The sequence below is a fragment of the Paramisgurnus dabryanus genome, chromosome 2, assembly GCF_030506205.2.
Source record: "Paramisgurnus dabryanus chromosome 2, PD_genome_1.1, whole genome shotgun sequence".
Taxonomy (NCBI): domain Eukaryota; kingdom Metazoa; phylum Chordata; class Actinopteri; order Cypriniformes; family Cobitidae; genus Paramisgurnus; species Paramisgurnus dabryanus.
The window spans coordinates 44,720,122-44,741,826 of record NC_133338.1 but is presented as its reverse complement, the minus strand read 5'-3'; the positions used below and the strand labels follow the sequence as shown (position 1 = coordinate 44,741,826).

General features: G+C 37.6%; 1 long non-coding RNA gene across 2 annotated transcripts; it reads left to right on the top strand.

Annotated features, from left to right (window-relative positions):
* The first annotated feature begins 4,888 nt into the window (after nt 1-4,888).
* On the top strand, nt 4,889-7,110 carry LOC135778913 (uncharacterized). Of its 2 annotated transcripts, none has more exons than XR_010544650.2 (3): nt 4,889-5,242; nt 6,088-6,192; nt 6,500-7,110. It is a non-coding gene; the product is annotated as an uncharacterized lncRNA (long non-coding RNA). The 2 variants fall into 2 exon arrangements; XR_012336229.1 differs by lacking the exon at nt 4,889-5,242 and adding an exon at nt 5,791-5,901.
* Nucleotides 7,111-21,705: the final 14,595 nt, after the last annotated feature.

Genomic DNA, 21,705 nt, shown 5'->3' with positions numbered 1-21,705 from the left:
ACTGTATTTATAACAGGGTTCCCACAGGTCCTTGAAATCCTTGAAAGTTTGTGAATCTGGGGGAAAAAATTCAAGGCCCTGGGATGTTTTTGAAAATATACATACATAGATACAGGTTATTGAAAGTGCTTGAATCTATTTTATGCAAGAAGTTTTCTGGAAAAAATCCATATTATTAATTGTGTAATGTAGGATAATATCATAACAATTCTAGACTTTTAAAGCACATGTGCTAAATTGTTCGCTTTAAATGCTTATATCTTCTGTATGAGAATGTTGATTCATATCAAAATGCGTTTTTGCGTTGTGTTTGACACATGAAAACGTCTCGGGTTACGTATGTAACTGTTGTTCCCTGAGAAGGGAATGAGATGCTGTGTCTACCTTGCCATACTTCCTGCATCCCTGTAACGTCATCTTTGGCAATATTTCAGATAGCGATATACTTCCTGGCTCCCGCGTCACCCTGTCTTTGTTTTAAAGCCTCACCATTGGTTGAATTTGATTTACACATTCAGATGCACTTACCCCTGGAGGCGTCCCCAAAGTGTCACCGCAATGACGCAGCGCGAGTTCCCTCGAAAGGGAACTGTAACAATGTATCTTAAAACGTAACACGATGTAACCTTGCTCTCACTTGAAATGTGTCCCTACATTTAGTCCTTGAATTTGAGGGTATTGGACCTGGAAAGTTCTTGAATTTGAAGTTAACTACTGTGAACCCTGTTATAATCATAAAGCAATATAACTACATGAAAACTATTGTAATCCCCCACCTCTAAACGTGCTGACTCTCTGGTACGCTCTTAAAAATAAAGGTGCTGTAAAAGGTTCTTTGCAGCAAGGCCATAAAGAACAATTTTTGGTTCCCCAAAGTACCATTCAGGTAAAGATCCTTAAAATAAAGTACGTCCTCTGCTACAGTATGCAAATTTATAAAAAAAAAAATCCAACTCTTCCCCCTATATTTTACTTTACAAATAGTATACTAGTACATAATTCCAATGTCTATTGTTAAACACAAACATGCGCTGTCTTACATGAGATGAATATGATATTTGTGAGATACTAAGAGAGAAAAGACAAAAAGAAGAACAAGATTTCATTTGTTTCTCCTGTTCTTCTGGTCTAGTTAACACTATAGTTATCTGTCATTCAAATGTGCTCTGGGGTGGAGAGTCAGATGGGACAGGAGGAAGCAGGTTTACTCCAGTAAAACAGAGAGAAGCACGGGCTTAACAGAGTGAAAACAAAGCCTGACTGATGATGGAAGAGCATTAGAAACACAATTTGTGTTTATTTTTGTCGTCTTCTCTAACACCCGATTGTTTTCTGCCTTAATTGGTTTTCTCTCACTTGTTCCTGTTTTGAACATCTTTTTATACTTTCTGCTCTTGCCATGTCATTTTTAGTCACAGTTTTCTGACTGCGCTAAATACCAGAGTCGAGAAATGGAGCTCCAATCTTCCTCTTTCTTTTCAACTTTTTTGTCCTGATTTTCTTCCCGCTGTGTGACCTCCTCCTTTTACTGAAAGCTTTGGCTGAGCTAAATATCATGTCACTGGAGACGCTCTCTCTCTCTCTCTCTCACCCTTTCTCTCTCTCTCTCTCTTTCTGCACATACTCCATCTTGCCAAGCTGCAGACGCAGCGCTATTATCCCAGCTTGTGGGTGTGAGGAGTAGGAGACAGAGAAAGAGAGAGAGAGACAGTGTGAATGTTTGCTGTAAGATGAAGATGGAGAGAATGTGTGTGTGTGTGTGTTTCAAAACCTACTGAGCTTTCTAGCTGTCTCTTATTACTGTTCCAACATCCAGTAGGCAGCTATCTTCTAGTCAAAGGGATGCAGATGACTTGATCAAAGCAACTTCATTTACATGTTACAGCATGAAGCAGGTAAATATCCACTAATTATAAGAATGCACAAACATGATACAAATGAAGAGTACATCATCTGACATGTTTTCTTGTAAATGAGCATTTTTTAAATCAAGATCTTATGTTAGTAATTTCACTTTAGCGGCAATGAAAAGGTTAATAGTCCGTTATTGAAATGACCTATTTCACAAATGTCTTTCACCGCAAAACCCTCTAAATACATGCAAGCTTCCACTTCCAAAAAGCCTCCACTTTTTGGACAAGACAGTAAACAAAACAGTTTTAAGATCACAACAGATGCAACTAGAAACATTGCAGATTATGAAAGTCAGAATGTATAGGTGAAGGAACTGAACCACACATTAGGGGGGCGTTGTAATCCACATCACTTTTAGGTTGTATTCAGGTCCAAGTACTCACAAGGGACCCAAGTGTGAATGTTATCCACAGTCTTTAATGCTCCATTTTCGTCAAATGAATCTTGTGCACTTAGAGGACTTTGCTGAGAAATGTGGTTATGTGGCGTTTTAACGGATTCTACAAACAAAGCGTTATTTCTGAATGGCCTGAGGCTGAGAATAAGCTGACTTTGATAGTTTGCTGTTAGTACCAGCTAATCTAACAATATAAAAATTTAATAATAAAAATTCACAGCACACAGCCTGTTTTAATCAGACTGACTAATATATTATGGTGTTCAATGAAAAGGATTAATAAATGAGTCAGCCGTTCTTGCTACTTTATCCATTATTATTTTGGGCAAAATATGGTGTCATGCAAGGCATAATTATCCTGTCTACTTTTCGTCCTTGTGTCCGGGAAATCACCTAAGTAAGATGTGTTAGATCTGCAGTTTATGTAGACAATGCACTAGATTTAGTAACTATAGTGTCAGTTTAATATTCATATAAATAAATTATATATATAATAGAGAGAGAGAGAGAGGCATAAAGATTAGAGCATTGTGATCCAGCAGGGATGTGAAGAGACACTGATAGACAGAGGTAACTAATCCAGACAACTCTTTGTGTGTGTGTGTCACAGACAGTCTGTCCCAGTTGGCCAATGCTGCACAGGTGAATCATGGGAGTCAGGAAGATGCTGTGAAAGATTATTGAATTTTCTTACTATAATAAACTTCCCTTTGTTGAAGATGCTGTGCTTTTCCCCCTAAAGAAACTCACTGACGCATAACAAATTTTATGTTGGTGTTTGAATAAAACCTCATATGAAGTCTCAGGTAAGTAAATATATCCACTTATTCAAGTATTTGGTTTTGCAGCTGATAAGAGAAGGAGTGCTGTGCTTTTGGAAAAATGTAAACAAAAGAAAAGAAATTAAAACAGATTATAAGTTATATTTTACAACTGAAAGTCAAAGGGTTCAAGATCAGATCAATAACAGTCTTAGGTATTGCACCAACTCACATTATTACCAGCATTATAGCCTTTGTGCTGATTTTGTTTTGTTTTGTTTTGTTTTTCATAGCTTTGAATTATACAAAATGGTTTTGCAAACGAACATTTAGGATCCGAAATACTAAAACGTTAAAAATACATTAACACATTTGACAGGATGTGAGGTGCTAGAATTCTAATCGTTGTCTGCATTGATGTGTGATATTTGTTACCGTGTATGTGTAATTTTATCAGTGAAAACTACATTTGTATGCAGCTTTGAGTGCGGGTGTGCATGCGTGAGAAATGTGTTTGTGTGTAGCATGAAAGCCGAGATGACATTAATTAACTAAATGAGGAGCTGCTATTTTACCTAAAGGGAAAATTTGTACCCTTAGCAGCTATAGAGAGATACAATATATATACATACCCTGCCTTCCCTTAATTTAGGTGTGTGAGTGAATTTGTGATTGACAAACACATGCATCAACTTAGAAGTGTCCTGCAGTGATTCTCCTTAAAATGAGGATCAGAGCTTTATGGTTAAATTACAGCATCAGAGACAAAGTGTAACCCTCCCTCCCTCCATCTTGTCACACACAAACACTATATTATATTTATGCATTTGGCAGATGGTTTAAAGGTGCCAAAGAATGCACTAATACAATATTTTAAATTGTTCTCTTATACCTACATAGACCTTTATTAGGTGCAAAAATGATCCAAAGACAGTTTTAAATGTCCATAGGATTTGTCCTCAGAATGACATGGTCTATTATTACCTTATTTGAACGGGTCATGAATAATAATGTTGAGCTTTGCTCTGATTGGCTTTCTTGGAGCGGCTCATTTCAGTAGCTCTATGTGTGTGTAAACAGATCTTATGTTTTAGACTGTATCAGATGAAGATACAGATTTTGAGGAATAATCAATTATTCAGAGACTGGAAATAGACGTCTCTGAGTGGTAAGTTTGTGTTTTTTCAGTATGAACCTGCAAAACGTAACTGTAATGTCAATAGTAAAGCTTCAGCCTAAACGCTAGCATAACATTAACTAGCATGTAGCGCTAATGTTTTTAGCATTGTAACAACATTGCAATTAATTCAATGTGTAATTTAATGTTGTAATGTTTTCAAATTGTCTTTAGCATGCATAAGGTTGACATAAGAAGGAGGAAACAATCGTGTTTGAGGCTCACGATATGTCAGTACCATGTACAGAACTCTTATTATTCATCTATGCCTTGATATATACAGTTTTACATTCAATCGCTCCTAATTTAACTGTTAAGCGTCACCATCCCGAATACGGGACCCCTAAGTTTGCATCAATATTGTTGATGTAAATTTTTCTCTATCACTACAAACTATATATCATTAGAAAGGTCTAAGCCTCCAGAATAGACATTTCAACAGTGTTTTATAAAATAAATTATGTAGGGAGAGTAATTGATTCATTATGAAGAGTGTGCCTCAAAACATTTATATCCTGCTAAATGTCACTGTCCCACCAGCAGGACGCCTACATTTACTTCAGTGTTTGCATGTGAAATCTTATCTAATAATGACAAACTATATATCATTTGAAAGCTCCAAGAGTGTACACTGTAAAAAATTGCTGTAAAAAAACGGGGAATTTTGGACAGTAATTTACCGTTTCTCATAAATACAGTTGAATACTGTAAATAAACATTAATATGACAAACAAAATAATAACAGCAAGCTCCTGTTCAGTCTTACGGGATAATACAGTATTTTTTGGTTTGGTCAGGCATGTCAGACATGTGACGAGCTCATCTGCAACCATGAGTAAAACTGATTTAACTACACTGTTTTTCTGCATTTTATTATACGAGAAGGAAGCAGAATTAAAGACTGTCTATCCATTTTCACTCCGATTGTGACCCTACCAGCACTGAGACGGACGACGAATTCACTTGTTTTTTACTCCTCGCCTGTATATCAAGGTAAGCACAAACTGAACAGAGTCTGTGTTTCTAAGTGAAATAATTGACAAAATGTTATATATATTTGCTTATTTTTGAAATATTTCTAAAAACGATTTATTTGATTTTGACATATTTAGGGCAGATTGTTAAACGAATTGGCAACTAGCTATATAGGTTAAATACAAATAAAGATGCTAATGTTAATTTGCAATCTAATCAAATGTCTGACTGATGTGCGATTATCTATTGATATTTTTTTTAAATCTAAATGAGGGATTGGGCTCTGTTTCACCATTTGTTTGTATCTTTTTTTAATGTGTGCACTTTTAATCTTTGTACAGCGCCTCGTGAATGTGTTAACATTTAGCCTAGCCCCATTCATTCCTATGGCTCCAAACAGGGATGAATTTAGAAGCCACCAAACACTTGCATGTTTTCCCTATTTAAAGACTGTTACATGAGTAGTTACACAAAAAAGTATGGTGGCACAAAATAATACCTTTGTTTGGAGCCATTAGAATGATTGGGGTTAGGCTAAACGCTAACACATTCACGAGGCACTGTACAAAGATGAAGTGCACGCATTGAAAAAAGATAGGGCTGTATTAATTCGTCTAAGTTGAGGTAAGAACATAGTAAAATATTGAAAACGGCTAGTCCAAGGCTGATACTGCTGGGTAAGTGTAACACAAAGGTATGGAGTATAAAACAATAAAACAGTAGGCCTATAGAAAAGTCTTTCAGTCTGTCTAAAAAATCTCTTTCTGTAATTAATATCATTAGCTTTTCTAAGTAATGGATTTGCAGCTGTATAATATCTGATAGTTTTTTGGGACATTAACTATAATTGTTGTCTGCATCAGTTGCTGGTGATGAAGTAACATTTGGAGGTTGGATGATCAGCAGTGAAAACATCATCATCTGTGAAGGCAAGATGAAGCTGCGAGGACACTGGAGTTTGTTCAAAGGTAAATCCTCTACTAGCTGTTCAAGAATGTCACATTGCGTTAAATTAGTGTCTCTTTCTTTTTTGTAAATTGACTTTAATTGCATTAGGTCTTTTAAATAGTAAGTCGAAGTTTAAGATAGCATGTGCATATAGACATAACACTGGGTTTTGGCCAAATTTGTTGTCATGCTACATGTTTTTGAATAAAGTATTTCTCTCTCATTACTGCCAGAATGGCAACAACCAGAATATTTATACTGTGAATGCAGTTGGTTTTATCTGTCTTCATTGCAATTAATCTTTACTTCTCTCATTGTACTTTGTAGATGCTTAATTGGTGTGAACCCTAAGAGGTGAACAAAAGCCAGGCAGGTGAAGGTGTCCGAGAAGACAGGAAAGCTTGTCCAGAAAAACGCAGCAACTGTTAATCCCCATGTGACCACCCTCATCAAAAACTTCATGGACTTTGAGTGGCTTTCACATTGTATTCTGCAGTGTTGTGATATTTATGTGACATCACAGCATTATGTTTTATTCAGCCCAGTCTCATTAGTGAGGCAGAAACTGACATTTAAGAATGCACTGAATTTTGTTATATTTAATAAAAACAGTGTTTTATCATCATCCTTTGTTTGAGAATTTTTTTGCAAGCAATTTTAAGTGTTTATTTTAAAATTACATTTTAACAATGCTAGAAAAATCACATTCTACAGTATAAATAACAGCAGGAACCCTAAAATAACAGTATAATGCATCCAAACATCTGACAGTATTATACTGTGCAGCTCCCTTTTTTTACAGTACTGTCTCGTAATATTTGTACAGTAAAAAACTGTTGTTGTAAATTACAGTAGGTAATCTGTAAAATTACAACTATATGCTGGCAAATCTAGCTGCCAGTATATTACTGTAATTTAACAGTGAAATTTTTTACAGTGTAGATTTAACTCAATAGGGTGGGGTGACGCCTAATAGGTCATAGTGAAAATTACTTACAGTACATAACATTCAAGGTAAAATATATGCTTTTGTTCCATGGGAATCAAACCCATGAACTGCTTTGCAGATACTTTTATCCAAAGTGACGTATTTGCAATGGTTTCATACTAAGGCAATAAGATTTACTATATCTAATCCTAAGTCGCACACAAAACTGTTGCCTTTTTTGGCCTTTAAGAATTATAGCCAAAGCACACACACACAAACACACACACACACTGATTTAACTCAGATACACTTCTGAGTCTCAAACACACAAGCTTACCTGCTAATCCCCTGTAATAACTCACATTCACACCCACCGCCTCAGAGCCACAGCTAAAATAAGAATCAGAGTCTTATACTCTCATTGGCAATCCAAGCACCCATGTAGAGTCTCGAGGGGAACGTACTGCCAGAGAGAAAGTGAGAGAGAGAGAGAGAGAGAGAGAGAGAGAGAGAGAGAGAGAGAGAGAGAGAGTGAAGGGAGGGGGCCGTCAGGTGGTCTTACACAGACTAGACAAACCAGACTTTCTCCTGCTGTGTGAATTCAATCCTGCCTCAAGTTTTAAGTTTGTTAAAGGGGACATTTCATTTAACATTTTTTTAAGATGTCAAATAAATCTTTGGTGTCCCCAGAGTTTGTATGTGAAGTTCTAGCTCAAAATACCATACAGATCATTTATTATAGCATGTTAAAATTGCCACTTTGTAGGTGTGAACAAAAATGCGCCGTTTTAGGGTGTTTCCCTTTAAATGCAAATGAGCTGATCTCTGCACTAAATGGCAGTGTTGTGCTTGGATAATGCAGATTAAAGGGTGGTATTATCCCCTTCTGACATCACAAGGGGAGCCAAATTCAATTACCTATTTTCCACATGCTTGCAGAGAATGGTTTACCAAAACTAAGTTACTGGGTTGATCTGCTTCACATTTTCTAGGTTGATACAAGCACTAAGGAACTGATTATAGCACTTAAACATGGAAAAAGTCAGATATTTTATTATATGTCACCTTTAACTTAAATTTTACTGAAAAGTTCAAGGTAAGACAGAATCAGACACCAGGTATTATAATAAAACTGCTCTGCTGATAGATAGATGGATAGATCATAGCAATAAATTGTGGGTTTAAAAAATGAGAGTTTCTCTGAGGAGAAAACCCAGCGAGCAATATTGCATTTAAAAGACTCTTATAGCCGTCCGAAGTCTAGGCTAAAACAAGGCACAATTTGGGCTGTCAGATAAATTTTTGTAGATTAACCACAGCCTAAAAATAAATGAAATGAAATAAATAAAAACAAAACACATTGTTTTCTTTGCTTACATGATATCATCTCACAAGTTATTCTGGCAAAACAACATTTAAGGTTATTTTGGCAAGAAGTGGGTCACTCATATCCAGACTATATTGGGTCTAGTTAACCTAGATAGTGAAATAACGCCTATGGCTTGCTGGGAGCATCCTCATCTCCATAGACAGAAGAAATTGGATCAGTATTTTAAGCTATTTGTCTTATGCAGCCCCATTAGTAAGATTTAAGTGCCAATTTATTGATACCAAACCTTAATTGTGTTTCTTTACTTTTATTGCACTTATTCTTATTTAGCAATATCATTAATATAATAAACATGGCCATTATTGTGACAATGTGCTTTTAAAAATTAAACAATCAATACTGTGTTAGAAAAACACTCTTGACTCTTTCGAGTAGCTCCTCCTTTTTAATGAGATACATAAGCGTGTTTGTTTCAGAAGTTGTATTAGTTCTGGGGGTGATCACGGTGAAATGGTTTTAAAGATGTTGTCTTTTTTTAACCCACAATTGGACAAACCCAACCGCTGGTTTAAATTGACCTAGAAAATGTCCATATTTGACCCAAGCAACTTTGGTTTGAAAACTCAGCATGTATAAAAGACCTTTTGGTATTAAATGAATGTTCACACTCTTTGTACAGTGCCAGTAAAAAAATCATAAAACCTAACAAAGCAATATATATATATATTGGTACCCCCTCGGGTACACAAACCAACTGAAATACAGGATTTTCATTAAAAATGTGTGGCAGTGGTTGGACGAGCTTCAAATATGTTCTCTTGATTTAAAATACAATTTCAGTCCACGTTCTAAAATGACATTTTCTTAAAAGAGTGTCAAGTTGACATTTCAAAAGAAAAAAGCCTGAGCTGTTTTGAATGAGCAAAATCTGTAGGGTGGCTTTAATAATAACAACTAATCTGCACTTGTACACGTCATTTCATTAGTTGTAGACATGCCAACAGCAGATACACCCTCGCACATGCAGCAAACACACACGCGCACACATGTGCTACCACTCTTATCATTAAAACACTGGCGACCAGACAGAATTAAAGTGAATCAGTGAATGTTGCTTTCACAGATGAATAAATCAGTGCTTGTGTGTGTGTGTGTGTGTGTGTGTCTGTGTGTGTGTGTGTGTGTGTGTGTGTGTCATGTTGTGTGTTTATGGGAAAAAGAGTCTGTGTGGTCTTTAAAAGATGGCCAAAGGAAAACATTATTTATACCATAACATTATATTGGAGAGAGTAGAGATTGATCTAAAATACCTGATTCTGTCAAAGTCAGGTTTATTCTCATTTATACTGTAGTACATTACAAGCAAAAGTGAAAAACATGATTATACCCTCTGGGAACTAAAGCGAAGTCAATAATGCCATGCAAAGGTCATCTTTACCATTAAAGAAAAAGTTGGGCGCACACAAAAACAGACCGGATCATAAAATGTTCACGTAAGTCTATACTTTATGGCATGCATCCATTCTCATCGCATTTATGGATGTTTGTTATCATATAAAAACATAACAGAGTTTTGTTACCACACTCATAATACACTTCATAAAATAAAAGCATTTAAACATTGGCATTTTAATGCTATGCTAAGACCCTCTCTTCACGTGGATATCAATATTTATACATTAGACTTAAAAGTTCACAAACCTTGCAGACAATCGTACAGTCTATTGAAAATTCGGTAATTCTTAAAGTTGTATTAGTAAACAATTGTAAATGCATTAACTAACATGAACAAACAATGAGCAATATAGTTTTTCAGCATGTACTGTATTAATTCTTGTTAATGTTAGCTATGTCAACACAGTTATTCATGTTAGTTCATGGTGCATTATATAATGTTAACAGGTACAATGTTTGATTAAAAAAATATTAGCTGAAATTAATATGAACTAAGATTAATAAATGTGTAGAAGTACTGATCATTGACTGCAACATGATCTCACAGAAAGTCGTGTTATAGTCATGAAAAATTTGATTAATTTATTTGTGTCCCTGGCACGAAATTCAGCTTTTTTCGTGCTTGAGCACGAATGTCTTTATCGTGTCACTCGCGCAAATTTCTATAAATAGTTTTTCATGTCTGTGGCACGACTTTCCTCTGGAGCAACTAGGGGTTAAGTGTCTTGCTCAGGGACACAATGGTGTTTCACAGTGGATTCGAACCCGGGTCTCTCAGACCAAAGGCGTGTGTCTTATCCACTCCTGCATCACCAACCCTTTTTTCAATACATTTTATGTATTGTTTTCTCTTTTTTCCCTATTTTTAAATCATTGTCCCTTGGGGTTAGATTTGGAGTTTGGGTTAGGATGTACTTTTATGTATATGTTTTTCTTCTGCTTTTAAAACTATGCTCGCCTGAAGTTGGGGTTTGGGTTAGGATGTCTAAAAATGTAATAGAAAGTCGCCCCAGGCAACAATGGTAAGAAAATAGGAAAAAACAATGAGAAAACAATACATAAAATGACACGAAAAAGAAAGTCGTGCAAACGGACACAAACAAATATTTATAGAAATTTGTGCGAGCGACACGAAAAAGACATTCACGCTCAAGGCACAAAAAAAGCTGAATTTCGTACCATGGACACAAATAAATTAATAAATAATGTTGTGACATGACTTTCCGTGAGATCAGTCTAATGCATTATAACTAACCTTATTGTAAATGTTACCGAAATTCTGTTACTTCCTATCATGACCATAACACCTCCATATACCTTTTTTGGGGGACTTAAATATATTTTCGAAAAAACACATTTTGTTAATATTCACTATCAATTTTGTATTTTGTTTATTGTTACTGAGACATTTTTGCTGTCATTATGGGCCTAAATGTTACCTCCATGATTATTTAATGTCCATGTTGTCATAAACATGACCCTGCCTGTAAAAATCCAAACTGTTTTGATAAAGGTTTGATTTTAATCATTGATTTTACTTTATTTTCAACCTTACTCAGTCAGTATTAAAGATATTTTATTTTCACAAAATGTAAAGCCCTTTTCACACAGAAATTCCGTAAAATACACGTAAAATGCATCCTGGATTTTTCCAAAATAGTTAGAGTTTTTGTTCGTTCACACTGCCAAGATTACACGGCATCTGATGGTCCCGGAAAGACACGTGACATGTTGAAAGTCCCGCCCCCTCTTTTATACGCAGGGTCTGAAGTTTGCATATTATATATTATTTCTCTCTCCAGAAACAACTCGCGTGCATTTTTGTTTATGATAAAACTACAAAGGAGCGCGTGAACGCACAGTTCTATTCTGCTGAATGATCTCAGCTTCAGAGTGGATATTTGACATGCGGGTATTTTCGTTTATTATAGCTCAAATGAGCACGTGACGCGATATTCTTTTATGCTGCTGAATGATCTCCGTTTCAACGCAGTAAGTAACGAGCTAACTTACCTGATATCTGCTTCAGTCTAGTATGCTGACATTTCTCGTAGTGAATGTTGTAAATCCCTCATTTTAAAGAGTTGAACCAACTTCATGTTGCCATGACACGCGCGTCCTCACTACGGCACGTGCGTCATTGTTTATGCGTCTCATATATCATTTCCTGATAACTGCTTCAATCTAGTTTGCAACATTTCTCGTGGTGAATGTGTATATGCATGTTATCTCTCGTTGTAAGGAGCTGAACCATAACTTGTGTTGTGATGATGACGCGCGCGTCCTCACTTCGACAGGCCCTTTACGGAATTCTTGTTCACACAGAGGGTTACCCGCGTATCTTACTAGGTCCTCTTTCCGGCAACGATCCCAGAAGATTAACGGAACGAGTTTTTGTTCACACAGACGCTTGTCTAGCAATTTTACGGGTATTTTCTGGGACCAGAGGTCTGTGTGAATGGGGTTTAAGATGGACAAGTCACAGTCTGTTTAGTCAGATTAACTTTAAAACATGTATGTGCCATTAATGGTTGTACCTGGAGCTCCTAACAATGCAATCAGTTACAATGAGCCTCAGCTCCGTGGGTGGGTGGCTACATATAATCTTTTGGGAAACAGTTTCTTCACCCTATTCACCCTTACCTTTTCTCTCTATCTCTAGGTGTCCTGTTCTCATCCCCCCTGTTGTGGCAGTGTGACGGGGCCAGTGAGATAAACAAAGAATGGCAGAACATTCCTGGAAATAAAAGGACATTTAAAAAAAACATCAGGACCCACCACTGCGATGACACACAAATCCACACGTGACTAAAGGCAGACACGCACTTACCAGTCATCTGCATAACCAACCTCGCAGACACACACTGCTGGACCACCTGTCCTTACTACCACACAGCCTCAGGGACGAATTCACTGAGAGAGAGAGAGAGAGAGAGAGAGAGAGAGAGAGAGAGAGAGACAACAAATAGTGCATGGAGTTTATAAGATTATTGATGCGTATATAAGATTTTTGCATGAAAATATCCAAAAACCACTAGGACAATGTTAAAGGTTCTGTTAACTTGTGTACTTACATTATTCTAAAGGCTTCCAACAATGTTTGACTCCAAAGAAATTCACAATTTTAAATGGTGTAACATCCCTCCTTATTGTGTTGCCTGTTAATGGTGTCATCACAAGTTTTTACCGTCTTAGAAAATGGCACTTGTCCTAAATGGCACCCTAAACACTCGGTCTTTCTTCTGCGCAGTGCCGCAAGCAGTCAAACACAATTCATGGCAAAACATGAGGTGCAGACTAAATGCTTAGAAGTAGTGGTAGCGCTATCACGTCATTCTGTTGCTGTTTCTTTTAAGCCACACTGTTGGCTTACGTTATATGGTTTAAAAAACACATTATTTTCCACATACCGAACATTTTTGTAGCTCCAAATATACTGCTTTTCTAAAACGATCTGATTTTGTACAAAGCTCATTGATCTGAAAAGCTCTGTGTCTCTGATTGGCCAGCTAATCTGTACGTTGTGATTGGTCTGAATACCTCTGACGTCAGCCAGAAATGTGACGCTCCTTACCATGTTTGAAAGATTCGCTCACAATGCAATGCTAACAGGAGTTAACTTACAGGCTGTGAGTCAAAGTGGGAGGAGTTATGTTAATGTCGGTCTTGCATATCGTTAACATGTACTAATACACACTTACACACCAAAGGAAATGTAAAAAACGTGAATGGGACCATAGTTGCCTCAGTCCTGACATTTCACAAACATCTTCTAATTTACTGATCAAACAGATGCTCTGGACCAGGACAATGCGGCTAAATTGTTTAGATTCAACCAAATTACAGCACAAATGAAACAATATTGCATCATTAATTAGAACAAACTCAAAACAAAGTACAATGCTATTTGGCTCTAAAGAGAGAGAGAGATAGAGAGAGAGATAGAGAGATAGAGAGAGAGAGAGAGAGAGAGAGAGAGAGATGAGGTGAAATGGAAGGGCGATTAGACACATACAGGAGCAGTGCTGTGAATGATAAGGATTATGGAGATCAGAGAGATTAAGAAAATGATGCAATCTAAGTGCGAATGGATTGGTGTAATGAATTATTAGAGAGATGAATGAGTGTGAATGATGGAATAAAGCAACAATCTATCTAGCCCTGCTATTGTCATTCATGAGGACAGAAAGAGCAAGTTGAGGACTATAAACATTATGTCAGGAGAGGTGCCATATAATTTCCCTGACAACGTCAAGGTTATAGGTTCAATTCCCAGAGAACACATACAGACCTTCTGATAAAATGTACACCTTGACTGCATTGTGGATAAAATGTCTGCCAGAAGAATACATTTCATTTTTATTTGAATGCAAATGGCCAGTGAGGCAAGGGCGTTGTTAGACATAAAGCTCTATTGACCTATGGCTAAGCCACGCCCCCTCCACTCACTCGGACAAACAATCAATATTAGTGACAGGCGCTATGGCAGCTGTCACAGTAGGAGACATTTTACAGGAGGCAATTGATGATTTTTGGAGACAGAAAGACTATATATCATCTCGGAGTTACCAAAAGGGCCTTAACTATGCATTGGAGGGTTATATTAATAATTTTATTGTAGAGAAGTGTTACGGCCGTTTATAGTCATATAGTACGGCCGACTTTTATTTTGAAATGTTTTTCTCCCCATTCTTGATGTCTCACTTCTATCTCATTCTTAGGTCTGTGATTGGCTATCCATCATGTCAATCATCATCATCACTTCACCGTTACAGCCAATCAATGCTCACCTGTCCTTTATAAAAACCCGGAAGTCGCGTAAGGACAACAGCTCACGCTCTGAGTTCACCCCCTCACGCTACATCTTGTTTATCTCGCTCGTTAGTGATTGTCTGAGTGAATGTTTTGATCGCAAAAGTAATGAAGTGTTTCTACCTGTGTAAAGAGTGATTCGACTGGTTCTTCCTGGGCACGGAGAGAAGGGAAAAGGTTACATTGTCACGTGACATACATTTTGCATCACCTAGTTTATTTCTGTTAGAAACACCAGGTAAGAAGCGGATGCTATTATTGTATTTATGTTTGGTAGTCAGTGTAGATTAATACTCGATTTTTATTTATGGTTTATTTTGTTAGATAAGATTTATTAAGAGTATAAGTTAGAGTGTGTTATGTTTTGATTGTTTTATTGCTTTGGCTCCGCTTTCGTTTCTCTCTCTCTCCAGTGTTCTATTATTTTTGTTTATTTGTCAAACGTTGTAAATGTCAAATTTTCACACCATCGTATGGTGTTTACTACTATTTCAAGAATATATATATCTTATATTTCACTAAAGACAACGAAATCATAATATCTGACTCTGACTATTTCATTCCATCACACTATTCCAACAATATTTTGAACCTGGTTATTACATCTGTTTTCAATCTTTTAATAATATTTTACTCTAATATGTTATTCCCTCTCATACCCTGTTAAAATCATACGGGACGTAACATAATTGGGGGCTCGTCCATACGTATTGTCAAAGGTAATTAATTTTGATCTTGTCAATTAGTTACTATTAATTGTGAATCTGTGTGATGGTAATGATAGAATTCTTGTATGAGGTTTGTTACAAATTTGTGTATTACTCACCTTAGTCATGGCATTCAATTTGCAAAACTTCATTGCTAATCCTTCCTTGGACATAATTAAAAAGTGTAGAAAGGATGAATTGTTGTCAATAGCTACCCACTTCCAAATTCCTATCCCAAAACAATCTTTGAAGAAGCATATTATAGCTGAAGTAGTAAACCGGCTTATTGATTTGAAAATTTTACCTGTTGGGGACAAAGAGACTGATCTTTACGATAAGGCTAAGGACGTGACCGAAATAGGGAAAGACGGGGTAGAGATGGCCACGACTGAGGCGGAGGCTAATGTCGGGGTTGTTTTGCCTCCCTTTGAGCCCTTTTCACCTGGTACTCCTAGCCCAAGAGCAGAGACACAGACTAAAGTACGGATTGCACGGCTTCGTATGGAAATGGAGGATCGAGCACAAGCTCGCCGTGCTGAAATAGATCTACGTCTAGAAGTCCGCAGGTTAGAAATTGAAGCTGATAAAGAAGTTCAGCTACGCAGGCTGGAGATCGAAGCAGCTTCTGTTGCTCCGAGACCCACTGTGTATCAAGACTTCTCATCAGCTAATACCAATGCTTCTAATTCGAGTCCAAACACATTTGATGTTGGAAAGCATATTGCTTTAGTGCCTAATTTTAGGGAATCAGAGGTGGATAGCTATTTTAATGCTTTCGAAAGGATAGCTACATCCTTGGGGTGGCCGAAAGATGTTTGGTCAATATTGCTTCAATGTAAATTGTCTGGCAAAGCATTGGAGGTATATGCCTCTTTATCTTTAGAAGATGGTCTTAAGTATGATGTAGTGAAGACAGCCATTCTTAGATCATATGAACTAGTGCCAGAAGCTTACAGACAACAGTTTCGTAATCGCAAGAAGAATGCTACACAAACGTTTGTAGAATTTGCACGAGAAAAAGCAGTTCTCTTTGACCGGTGGTGTGTTTCTAGTAAAGCTGATGACTTTATTTCTCTTAGAGAACTTTTGCTCCTTGAAGACTTTAAACAGTGCCTTTCTGAACGGATAGTGCTATACTTAAATGAGCAGAAGGTGTCAACACTTTCAGAGGCTTCTGTGTTGGCAGATGAGTTCGTGCTTACGCACAAAAATGCTTTTCATGTGACTAATACTGAAAAGAGTTCCATACTGAAATCTCCAGTAACTACGCATATAGCTAAACCAGAGGGTGAGAAGTTTAAAGAAACTCGAGACTGTTTTTATTGTCATAAAAGGGGACATGTAATAGCAGATTGTCTAGCTTTGAAACACAAACAGAAGGGTCAGAAGAAAGAGGTAGCATTTGTGAAATCTGTGGATTCAGATTTACTTTCTGAGAAGGACGACATTCCAGACCCTAGCTTTTTGCCTTTCCTACTTAAAGGGTTTATTTCTTTTACGGGTAAGAAGGAAGATCAGGTGGAAATCCAGATGTTGCGGGACACAGGTGCTGCACAATCTTTTGTATGTGCTGATGTACTATCTTTTTCAGATCAATCATCAGTGGGATCAAGCAGATTAGTGCAAAGTTTCAACATGGAAATCATGAAGGTACCCTTGCATCGTGTTCATCTCCAGTCAGACTTGGTGACTGATTTTGTAGAGGTAGTGGTACGACCAATATTACCAGTGAAGGGAGTTTCCTTCATTTTGGGTAATGACTTAGCTGGGGGAAGGGTAATTCCCTTACTGGAAGTGGTAGACACTCCACTAAGTCAATCTAAATCTGATGAACTATTTGAGAAATATCCGAGTGCTTTTCCTGCCTGTGTTGTCACACGGTCTCAAGCTAAGAAAGTAGAGGAAATTTCTTTATCTGATTCTTTCTTGTGTGCAGATGAGGTGTCTGAGGAAGTCGTAGAGACAAAATCTGATGACATAGGCAAGGTAAAGGAGTTCATAGTGAGTGACCCGTTTACATTAACTGTTACTCGTGAAAAACTCATAGAGGCCCAGAAAGACGATCCCTCGTTAACTAAATGTTTCAGAGCAGTGAGTAATGAGAAATCTGAGAATGCTAAATTCTTAATTATTGATGGTTTACTTGTACGAAAGTGGCGTAAAAGTAATTCAGGTGAAAATGAGTGGAATGAGGTTTTTCAGATTGTAGTGCCCACTGTTTTTCGTTCTCAGGTGCTGTCATTGGCTCATGACCACCTACTGTCAGGACATTTAGGGATAACTAAGACATATAATCGCATTTTACAGCATTTCTTTTGGTACGGTCTTAAGCGGGATGTAGCACAATATTGTAAAACCTGTCATATTTGTCAGTTCACAGGAAAACCTAACCAGGGTATTCCACCGGCACCTTTAGTGCCAATCCCGGTGCTGGGAGAACCTTTCGAGCATGTGATCGTGGATTGCGTGGGTCCCTTACCCAAGACTAAATCTGGCAATCAATTTTTGCTAACGGTTATGTGTACAGCGACTAGGTACCCTGAAGCTTTTCCGCTGCGTAAGGTTACAGCCAAAGTGGTTGTTAAAACTTTGACAAAGTTCTTCTCTACTTTTGGCTTACCTAAGGTGGTACAAACAGATCAAGGAACCAATTTCCTATCCAAATTGTGTTCACAGGTTTTTGCGTCACTCAATATTACACACCGAATTTCTAGTGCTTATCATCCCCAGAGTCAGGGAATGTTAGAAAGATTTCACCAGACATTAAAGGCAATGTTGAGGAAATACTGTACTGAGACAGGGAACGAGTGGGATGAAGGAGTGCCATGGCTCTTATTTTCCATTCGTGAAACTGTACAGGAATCTCTGAAATTCAGCCCTACAGAGCTGGTTTTTGGTCACACAGTAAGAGGTCCTTTAAAAGCCCTAAAAGAAAGGATGCTAGGAGTTGAGAATTCTGGGAAAGTAAATGTGCTTGATTATGTAAGTAAGTTCAGAGAACGACTGTACAATGCCTGTTCACAAGCTCGTGAATCGTTGTCTAAAGTTCAGGGTGAAATGAAACTGCGTTACGACAAGAAAGCTGTGAGCAGATGTTTTGCAGTTGGTGATCGAGTATTGGTCTTACTTCCTATTCCAGGGTCTACATTATCTGCACGATTTTCTGGACCTTATGAGATCCTAGAAAGGAAAAGTGAAACTGATTACATTGTGAAAACTCCAGACAGGAAACGTCAAAAACGTTTGTGCCATATTAATATGCTGAAAGCTTATTACTCTAGGGAAAGCACAAATTCTCTTGTGGCAGAAAAGGCTGGTGATGGCGTTTTACCAGTAGGAGTGGCGTGTGATGTGAGTACTGTAGAAGAACAACAAGATACTAAGGGTGATGGTCTTTTGGAGGCTGAATCTGATACTGCACCATTATCTGCTAGGTTATCGAACTCTGAATTGCTTGCAAATTTGCAAAACTTCCTAGCTCATCTTAGTGCTAAGCAAAGGCAGGATGTGGTTGAACTACTTGGGAAGTTTACTTCTATCTTAGGCGACGCTCCTACGTTAACCAACGTGTTGTGTCATGATATTAAACTAAGCAAGGCTCAGCCTATCAAACAACACCCTTATAGAGTGAATGCTACAAAACGGGCTATTATGAAACAAGAAACTGAATATTTACTGGAGAAAGGGTTGGCAAAGCCTAGTATTAGCCCTTGGAGCTCTCCTTGTTTGTTAGTGCAGAAACCTGATAACACTAAACGCTTCTGTACTGATTATCGTAGAGTTAATGCAGTGACTGTTCCTGACTGTTTTCCTATGCCCAGAATGGAAGACTGTGTTGACAGCATAGGTTCAGCTAAATTTGTCAGCAAACTGGATCTTCTTAAAGGTTACTGGCAAGTTCCTTTGACTCCTGAGGCTTCGGAGATCTCCGCTTTCGTGACACCAGACTGTTTTCTGCAGTACAAAGTAATGGCTTTCGGCTTGAGAAATGCTGCAGCTACTTTTCAGAGGTTAGTCAATATAGTACTAGCAGATGTTCCTAACTGTAGGGCCTACCTTGATGACGTGATTGTGTATTCTCAGAGTTGGACAGATCATATTTCTTTATTGGAAACTGTGTTTAAGCGTCTCGAAAGAGCATCACTGACCTTAAACCTTGCGAAATGTGATATTGGTAAGGCTACAGTAACCTATTTGGGTAAACGGGTAGGACAAGGAGAAGTTCGACCAGTTACAGCAAAAATTGCTGCAATAAGTGAATTCCCAGTTCCTAGAACTCGGCGCGAGTTGCGTCGTTTTCTAGGTATGGCCGGGTATTACCGGTGTTTCTGCCGTAATTTTTCTTCTGTAGCTGTTCCATTGACTGCTTTACTCAGCCCTTCGAAGGCTTTTGAATGGTCTTTCGAATGTCAAGTTGCATTTGATAGCATCAAGACTTTGTTATGTAGTGAGCCAGTGCTGTCTGCCCCAGATTTTTCCACTGTGTTTCAGTTAGAAGTCGACGCCAGTGAGATGGGAGCAGGTGCAGTACTTTTGCAGGAGGACAAAGAGGGTATTAAACATCCTATTTGTTACTTCTCAAAAAAATTTAGTAAGAGTCAATATAACTACTCCACAATAGAGAAAGAGGCTCTAGCTCTATTGTTGGCACTTCAACATTTCGAGGTATATGTTGGTTCTTCGTCTCTTCCTGTAGTGGTCTACACGGACCATAATCCATTGACTTTTCTCATGAGAATGTACAATCAAAACCAGAGATTGATGAGATGGGCTCTCATCATCCAGAATTACAACTTTGAGATTAAGTACAAGAAAGGTGTGGATAATGTCGTGGCAGATGCTTTATCTCGAGTCTAAAGTGATCAATGTTATTTGTGAATTTTGTGAGGTGTCAAACTTTGTTAAGTGTATGTTTGTTCTTAAGGGTGAGGGTGTTACGGCCGTTTATAGTCATATAGTACGGCCGACTTTTATTTTGAAATGTTTTTCTCCCCATTCTTGATGTCTCACTTCTATCTCATTCTTAGGTCTGTGATTGGCTATCCATCATGTCAATCATCATCATCATCACTTCACCGTTACAGCCAATCAATGCTCACCTGTCCTTTATAAAAACCCGGAAGTCGCGTAAGGACAACAGCTCACGCTCTGAGTTCACCCCCTCACGCTACATCTTGTTTATCTCGCTCGTTAGTGATAGTCTGAGTGAATGTTTTGATCGCAAAAGTAATGAAGTGTTTCTACCTGTGTAAAGAGTGATTCGACTGGTTCTTCCTGGGCACGGAGAGAAGGGAAAAGGTTACATTGTCACGTGACATACATTTTGCATCACCTAGTTTATTTCTGTTAGAAACACCAGGTAAGAAGCGGATGCTATTATTGTATTTATGTTTGGTAGTCAGTGTAGATTAATACTCGATTTTTATTTATGGTTTATTTTGTTAGATAAGATTTATTAAGAGTATAAGTTAGAGTGTGTTATGTTTTGATTGTTTTATTGCTTTGGCTCCGCTTTCGTTTCTCTCTCTCTCCAGTGTTCTATTATTTTTGTTTATTTGTCAAACGTTGTAAATGTCAAATTTTCACACCATCGTATGGTGTTTACTACTATTTCAAGAATATATATATCTTATATTTCACTAAAGACAACGAAATCATAATATCTGACTCTGACTATTTCATTCCATCACACTATTCCAACAATATTTTGAACCTGGTTATTACATCTGTTTTCAATCTTTTAATAATATTTTACTCTAATATGTTATTCCCTCTCATACCCTGTTAAAATCATACGGGACGTAACAAGAAGGTTGATGAAAAGCTTCAGCTCCAGGCAAAAATGTACAGGTCAGAGTGTAAACGCGATAAACCGCATTTCGTTGCCATCATGATCAAATTAAATGTACAGGTCTAAGTTGCATATGTTTTCAGGACAAGCCTTTTTACCATATTTACCAAGAGTACCTCTCTGTTAGTTTGGTGTTACAGTATTTACGTTAATAAAGCTAAGTGACATAATGTACAACGCAGCTAGAAGCTAACGTTAAAGTTTTCTAATGTAAGGCTCAAGGCTTTGAACCGGTTCACGGAACGAAAACCAGAAACTTTTGATGTTTTGCATGGAACAGAAACGAAACCAGAAACTTTCAAAAAATATATATTCCGGAACAGAAACGTTAATTAAAATAATGGTTACCGGTTAATACCGTTATTTTTTTCGTTCTTTGACAAGATTTCTGTGCAATACTCACTTCCTGTCGTCATTGACTCATCTGAGAAATGAGAAGCTAGCCATCAG